Genomic DNA, 7,571 nt, shown 5'->3' with positions numbered 1-7,571 from the left:
TTGAAGGCCTGAAAACGCATCTATAAAGTGTGCTGGGAACCAAGTGGAAACAAAATGCACACCAGCCATGAATAACAGGGCAAATGTGTCAATGCAAACAGAAACACACTTCAGCCCTTCCCTTAGTTCAGTCTTGGCAAATTCTGCCTAAAAGCTGCTCTCAAGGTAAGTCCTCCAGATGACGGTCAAATAGAGTATGTCCATGGATACAACCCCTGAGCTACGTGTTTGATGTGCTTCAGGGGTTAATGAGCGAGCAGGAGTGAGGAGTCTAACCTCCATAGTCCCAGAGCTGCTCTCCTCTCGTTCCTCCATGGCCTGCATCTCCCTCACACCAGCCTGCCAACTGCTGTTTTTTGTAGATTACCTGAGAATTTTTTTTTTCAAGTGCTGCTCCTTTTTTGAAAAGTGCAGGCTGTCAGAGTTGCAAATTTCATCATGAGAATTCAAGTGTTTGCAAGTGGCTTCTAAGCAACCCCTGAAACATGAAGCCACACTAAAACGGTCCCTTTTATTGCATTCCTAGGAGCGTTAGCATTCATGTTTCTTAGGTTTCCTTTTGGTGTCCTCGTGTGACTGAAGAGCTCTGGGCAGGCAAGAGGAAGCAGGTTGGGGCGTGCTCACAGACTGCTCTCTAGAAAGAAGCTGAGCAGAAGAGACCTGCTCTTGCAAGAGAAGGAGGGATGAGGGCTGAAGTTCAGGAAGATGATTGTTGATGGGAGTGGGGCTCTTGAAAGGCTAGGGGGAGGCACGATCAGTTCAGGAGGAAGAACAAACGCTGATATAGTGAGCCTTAAGGCACAAGAGAGAGGAGAAAAAAATCTATTGGGGAAGGTTTTGAGACCCAGGGACAAGTGGCCTGTTGGGTAATCTGGTAAGTGGCTTTGCAACTTTCTCGGCAACTATTTACCCAGCAGTAGCACGTTGGCCAGCTCGGTGATGGAGAGCGGTCTACTTCCAGCTAGCTTTTCTTCCACGTGCCGCACACCCCAGCAGAACGGATCCCAGATAGTTCAGGCTCCTCCTGATGGCTGGGGCACAGCTGGCCAAAGGTGTGTAAAGAAGAGGGATACAGATTGTCACTGCAAGCCCCTCACTCTTTGGCAAGATCCTGTTGCACTGCTTGCATGAGCTGTTCAAAGTGAAACCCTGCCACTACCCACACAGCTCGTGCTTCCTTCTTCCATGAATGCCCTTACTGCAAAGTACCGGAGAGCTGGCTAATTTTGGCAGGCTGTTTACAGACTAGTAGGGGAGATGCTTTGTCTCCCACCTATGCCTGGAAGTGCTTCTGCAGCACGCACCAGAAGTGCCCACATCTGCACGGCTGCAGGAGCTTGACCTTCTCACTGTGCTTCAGCAGGAGCCTGTCCAGCTGCCCCAGCCCTCCACTGCTCATCGTGAGCTGCCCTTCGCCTTCCCGGATGCTGGGTGAGAGCAAATGCAGAAAGTGTTCGCTGCCCTCATTAGCTGCCAAACCGACCCTGGGAGCAGGGGGAAGTGGCTGTGGATCTGCTGGCACATGGGGACGCTGGGCACTGCTTCCTTGTACGTGGCTGTCTAGGGTCGGGCTCAACTTTTGCTAGCCATGGAAGGGGTGTGCATCACTGCAAAGCAAGGCTAGCAACACTGCTGTACAGTGAGTCGAGAGACCCTTCTTACCTGCCCATGAGCAAGAAGCAAAGAAGACAGCCTTTCTCCACCCCAGCTCTTGTCCATCACCCTTTACAGTTTGGCTGTGCCAGGTATTTAGCTCTTCTAGGACATTGCATCCCACTGGGATGCTGCCCTGCAAACCTCGACTGGCGCTCTGCTCTCCAGAGACCTTCCCAACCCCTGGCAGAAGGCCAGGGTGCTGGTACAGAGCCCAGACTTCCAGCCAGCTCCCACATGATCTGCAGGATTGAAACAGCTCCCGTCACTTGACAGATGCTTGTCCAAGTGTGTCCCAGTGCTGTTAACCCTCTGTTTCAAAGAAGGTGCCGAGATGTTCAGAAGGGAACTTCAGCTGCCTGGTCTAAGGCTTGCTCTGAGAAACAGCCCTGTGGGAAAGTCCTGTTCCCATTCGAAGTCTGCATCAGTGGGTGATGGGATGCAGGACCACACGGTGTAGCTCAGCCAGCATCTCTATGTAGTTCAGCAGGTAGGAAAGCGCATGGCTGCTCAATCTAGCTTGCCTCTGGGACCCCACGAGATCCCACCCAATCGTGCCAGATGTCTCCTGGGCTGCTCCTCCAGAAACCTGCACAAAGTGGGGTTACCAGCCTCACTTCTGCAAGAAGAGGCAAAGGTGCATCTGGGAGGAGGGAGCGCTGCAGGGGCCTCTGCAGGCAGAGGGACTGAGGCAGCAAGAAGCCAAAGGCCCAAAGCATTGTGCGTGCACCCAAACTCCGCTGAGACATCCCTGTACCCCCACCCTGCCTCGGTCACTTTGTGCATCTAACCTCATCCCTGAGAAACCAGGTTTGTTTCTGTGTACATCATAGCAATCTGCAGAGGGCCACAGGGTCTGTTTGAGTGATGTGGTGCAGCAGCTTCGAATGCTGCCTGTTCTTGAAGGAAAGGCTGCCCGCAACAGTGGCTAATCACTGAACGCCTGAATTTTCAGAGTGGGAACCGTGGCAGGGGGCAGGTTGGCGCAAGAGAAGTTCTGCCACTAATGTCTCATCCAGCCAATACGAACTTAACTTGTCAGATGAAACAAGAAGTGGTCGAGACAGAATACCAGTTAATAGGCTTTAGGACATACAAAGCAGCAGGAAACCCATTTTTCTCCAACCGCCCACGTCGCACACTAATGTAGCCTGGGTTGTTTCAGCTTTGTGTTGGTGGAAACAAAAGCAAGTCCCTTCTGCAATCCGTTTAAACAAGAAAAATGAGATACAGCAGAGGCTCCTGGGGAGGTTCGTTGTATCAGAGACGGCAGTAGTCGAGGGAGTAGAAAAGAGACCGGTGTGGTATCAGCGTTGCGGTATCAGATTCCAGGCTATCAGGGGTATCTCAGATTGATCCCGCCGGAGTTTCGCCTGAAGCTGGGACGAGGACTCCAACCCCTGCAATGCAGTCCCTCTTGCCTAGGTCCGGGTGTGTTTGTCCCGGGCCGTGGAGACTCGACAACGTCTCAGCCGTGATGCTGAGCCCCTCCTTGAGAGGGCAACTTCTAGCCAGTGCATCACCCCAGCTGCCTTTCTGCATCCAGGCGTGCCAAGGAGTCCCCAAGAGAGGTTTAGGTGCAAAAGAAGTACAAGACGGTTCTCCATGTGGTTCATGGAAGATGTTAAATGCAGCGAAAAGCTAAACCGTTTATAAATCTGATAAAGTAAAATGTTTTTTCCCTCCTATTTTGAATATGAAGTACTTTGATGTGGATGACTTGTAAGCCACAGGCTTTTGCCTTTAAATATTTGCTTGGGATCACTTCTAGCCGAGAGACGGATTTCATCTGAGTTTCCCTTTTAGAAAAATCCATAGCCTGAATTTTCAGATCAATAAAAAAAAAAAAAAATCTATCAGATGATCCTTGCTTTCTCCTGAGGCTGCCCTTCTCGTTGCGCTCTCATCCTCCCACCCTGTTCGTCAGTGGAAGAGCATTACACGGTGCTCCGACCCGACAATAGACAATTAGCTTACAGCCCCGCGGAGCCGGGGTTTGCTGCCTTAGCCTTTGTTCGCTGCCTCGACCTGTGGTGCGGAGCTGCTGTCTGTGGTTAGCGCAGCAGCTGCCTCACACCCCCAAAGGTGGGCATGCGTTGCTGCGGTGGGTGGTGTGATTTATAAGTGTTTCTGGTTTATAGGGAGGTTGTCGTTACCGTTATTAATGAACTTTAGTTGTTTTACTGCAGTAAAAGGGAAAAAATACAGAGGAAAAGAAAGAGCAGCTCAAGAAATTCCAATGTTTGCTTTTCTGCCTGAAGAAGAGAGATAAAAATGCAAGAGAGATCAAACAAATGAAAAATACATCAAGATAAACCAGGAATGGTGTCAACTTTCCAGCAAATTACACACGTTGCATTTAAAGACCACGACTTTTTTATTTTTGATCCTCCAGGATATTCCAGTACATCCTCTTCGAGCTGGCTTTCTCGTTCAGCTGCCGTTGGGTCCTGAAGGTTTGTGTGAACTCCAAAATTATAAGAGATTATAGTTAATAAAGGCAACAAATCTTCCCCCCCCGCCCAGCTTGTTTTATTTTAAGAATGGCCTTGTACTAGAGATGACACATTGCTTCACGTCTATAACCATCCATCAAGGACGGCTCATAACAGCCTCTGATAAATCCTATTATTTCAGCTGTGTATTTCCATTGCCTCAAAATCAGCAGCTGATGATACACAGAGTGTTGCAATAAATGTTTATGGCAACACTCTGCGTCTCCTCAGCCTTTAATTTCAATGGTTTTATGTTGATCAGCATGTTGAATGGCAGCCCGTTTTTATCATTACCGTTGTGTACAAACAGCTTGTGCTGGAGACCAGCTCTGGTTTAGCTGCAGCACTGATCTTTGCTTGTTAGAGGTGTTTTAAGATATGATCTTGTAACTCATGAAAAGGAATGGTTTCCTCTGTCCTCAGCTATCATCCTGCGCTGTACAAAGAGCGTACACTATGTGTGTATTTATGTGTGGCTAAATGCCCTGGGTGTATACATATCTTGGGATTTTATTAAAACGTATACCCACCTCAGTGCTTCTGGGCAAATTCACAGCTGAAACACACCATCAATTTAAGAGCTGGGCACTGGCTGTGAAAGCCAGCAATTAAACATTCCCCTAAACCAGCGAGAGGTGCTTTCTCTGCCAGCCTCCTCCCTCTGCTCATCGAGCAGATGGATTAAGTGGAGAAGGCCGATGATGTGCGGGCGCTCAGCTGGCTGAGGCAGGGGGTTATTCTCTGCGTTGCAAAGGTGCCAAGGTGCTGCAGGGGGATCAGAACCTGCTCAGGCAAGGTGCTGTGCACATATGCATTTCCAGTGGTCATTTTGGACTCAGCAAATCCAGGTAGGAAGTCGTGGTGCAGATTTTGGGGAAATGGCCCACGCAAGGAGTCTGAGGCAGAGTTGAGCCTCTGTTCCTCAGGCGTCCTTCTTCTTAACTAAAATGACCATCCTTCTCCAGTTCCTGGGACAGACTGAGACCCCAGAACTGACCATGTCTCCTCTTCCACTAAGAACAAGGTCAGCCTTTCTCTGGAAAACTTCCCACCAAGATACAGGCCAGAAACCAAACTACTTGGCCAACATGGTGGCCAAGCTGAAGGGCAGCATTTCACAGCTGTGTGCACGCAATTGCCTGCAGGAAGATCACGGCTCAGGACTCCAGAACAACGGGAAAAGCCGTGGGATATGAACTGGAACCATTTGTATCCTCCTCAGTACTGGGAGAGCAGGGAAGCAATCACCTGGAGGAGGAGACTGGAAGCATATCATCAGGTCTGCCGGTGATACCACCAAACGGGGGCACGCCTGGAGGCACTGGTTCCTGGCAGGCTGCTCCCTGCGCGGCCGAGGCGCATAGCTCCGTGAAAGGTGGTCCAGCTCTGGCAAAACCGGAGACGTCCCTGCCCAGCTGCCACAGCCAGGGCTGGAGCTGGTGCGCCTTGCAGGAGGGACGTGCGCTCTCAACTGTTGTCCCTACTCCAGGGCTGCTGCCCAGCGCTACGCAGAGTGAAGAAAACCGCTACAGGTGAAGGGCAGGGGAATGAGAGAGAAACCTGCAGGAGGACGCAGCGGCCACGGCCATAACCCATGTCGGGGAGGGGAGAAGGTGTTCAGGTACTGAGGGAGGAGGCAAGTGGGAACCATGAGCTGGAGATGGGTGACACCTTCAGACAGGCCTAGTCCCCCGCTGCGGGAAGGAAGCAAAGCCCATGCGGGAGCAGGAGAAAGGCTCCGGCCAGCCATAATTGCTGGCAAAAGCCCTGGAAAGGGGGGGGACAAGGGAGAGGGGCTGGGGCTCCGCTCATCGGAGAAATGAAGTTCACAGCTCAGTTGTCAGCACAACAAGGCGAAGGGGGGGCTTCCTGGGAGAAGGATTGAGCCGGAGAGCGCGGGTCGTTAGCCTTCTGCTCACATCGGCGGGGGAAAGCAGTTTCATTTGCTGGCCTGATTGGACTGATGAGATTTCCATATTCTTCATTAAGGGGCTGCCAGCGAGCGCGGCTGGCCTGCCATTTCCCATTACTCACAGCCTATCCATTATGCAAAAGGCGAAGGGGAGAGGGACGAGGCGGCGAGCCTCGCGAGCGGCCGTGGCCGTCCTGTCAGCCTCCGCGGCGGGGGCCCCTGGCCGCTCCTGCCCCTTCCCTGGCGTCCCCCCCGCCGGGCGCGCGAGGAGGAGCTGGCACCGTCCGGCGCGGAGGAGAAAGTCCAGAAGCCCCCTTTGATCACGGGGGACGCGGGCAGGTTGACTGGTTGACTTCTGCGGCGGCCCCGCTCGGCTCGCCGGGTGGGCACGGCCGAAGACGACCGCTGCCCTGCCTCTCCCTGGACGCCGGCGCCGGAGGTGGCTTTCCCCCGTCCCTTCTGGCTGCCCTCGGCCGCTTTAGCTCGTGTTTTCAAGCAGAGGTGCCACCTCCGGGCTACACATCATCTGATTTACCAGCCCAGGTCAACCGGGCCGGATCTCCCCTCGGCGTGGAGATCCCCTCGCTCCTCCTGCGCGCGCGGCCGAGGACCGGCACGGCGGGGCCGGGCACGCTGGCCCAGGCCGAGCCGGGAAGGGTTGAGCGCCCGCCCGGTGCCATCCTTCGGCGCCCATCAGCCAGGCAGCGTTGCACCAACAGCAGGGCGCTGCGTACCTCCCGCCCTGGCTCTGCTCCAGCCTGGTGGAGGAAGCTGCTGAGAAAATGCAATTACAGCAAACAACAGCCACACGCGCAAGCGCTGCAATCCACACCTGGCACTAATTAACTTAATTAGCCCTTAATGAGCTACACTGGTCGGAAGGCCTATTTTTACTTAATTATCCCCTAATGTGCTTGGCAGAAAGTGGGGGCCCTGATGGATGGAGAGGTTTTGCCTGGCTTCCTCTGCTCCGGCAGCGCTGCTACTCCATCATCCCGCTTCCCTAACGAGCGTAGCGGGGAAGAGCAGGGATGCGCCGAGGGCACGGCCGCGCGCTGGCCGGCGCGGCCCTCCGCAGCCGGCCCCGAGGCGCCAGCCAGCGCCTCTCCTCCCAAAAAGGGGGCGGCGATGCCTGCGGCGAGGTGCAAGCGCTGCGGCTCCCCGGGGTGGATGGAGAGGACGGATCGCCCGGAGCCCCGGCGGGGAGCAAAAACCCGGCCGGATGCGGGAGCCGGGGCGGGTGGGCGGCAGCCAGAGGGGAAAGGGCGAGGGGGAGGCGGCGGGCACGACGCCGGCCTGCCCGGCTGCTCCCGCTCGGAGGATGCTCCGGCTCCGGCTCCCGCCGTTTCCACAGCAACGGGCCCCGGCGGTCCCCGGCCCCGGCGGCTGCCGTGGCTCTCCGGACGCTCCCCGAGAAGGCATCTCTGTCGAAACCACGGCGTTTCCCCTGCTTGGGGCCGAGTTAAGGAGACCCCGAACGGTGCTCTTCCCTTCCCTGCCCCCCCCCCCCC

Source organism: Struthio camelus, chromosome 14, assembly GCF_040807025.1.
Source record: "Struthio camelus isolate bStrCam1 chromosome 14, bStrCam1.hap1, whole genome shotgun sequence".
Classification (NCBI taxonomy): domain Eukaryota; kingdom Metazoa; phylum Chordata; class Aves; order Struthioniformes; family Struthionidae; genus Struthio; species Struthio camelus.
This window is presented reverse-complemented; position numbering follows the sequence as displayed.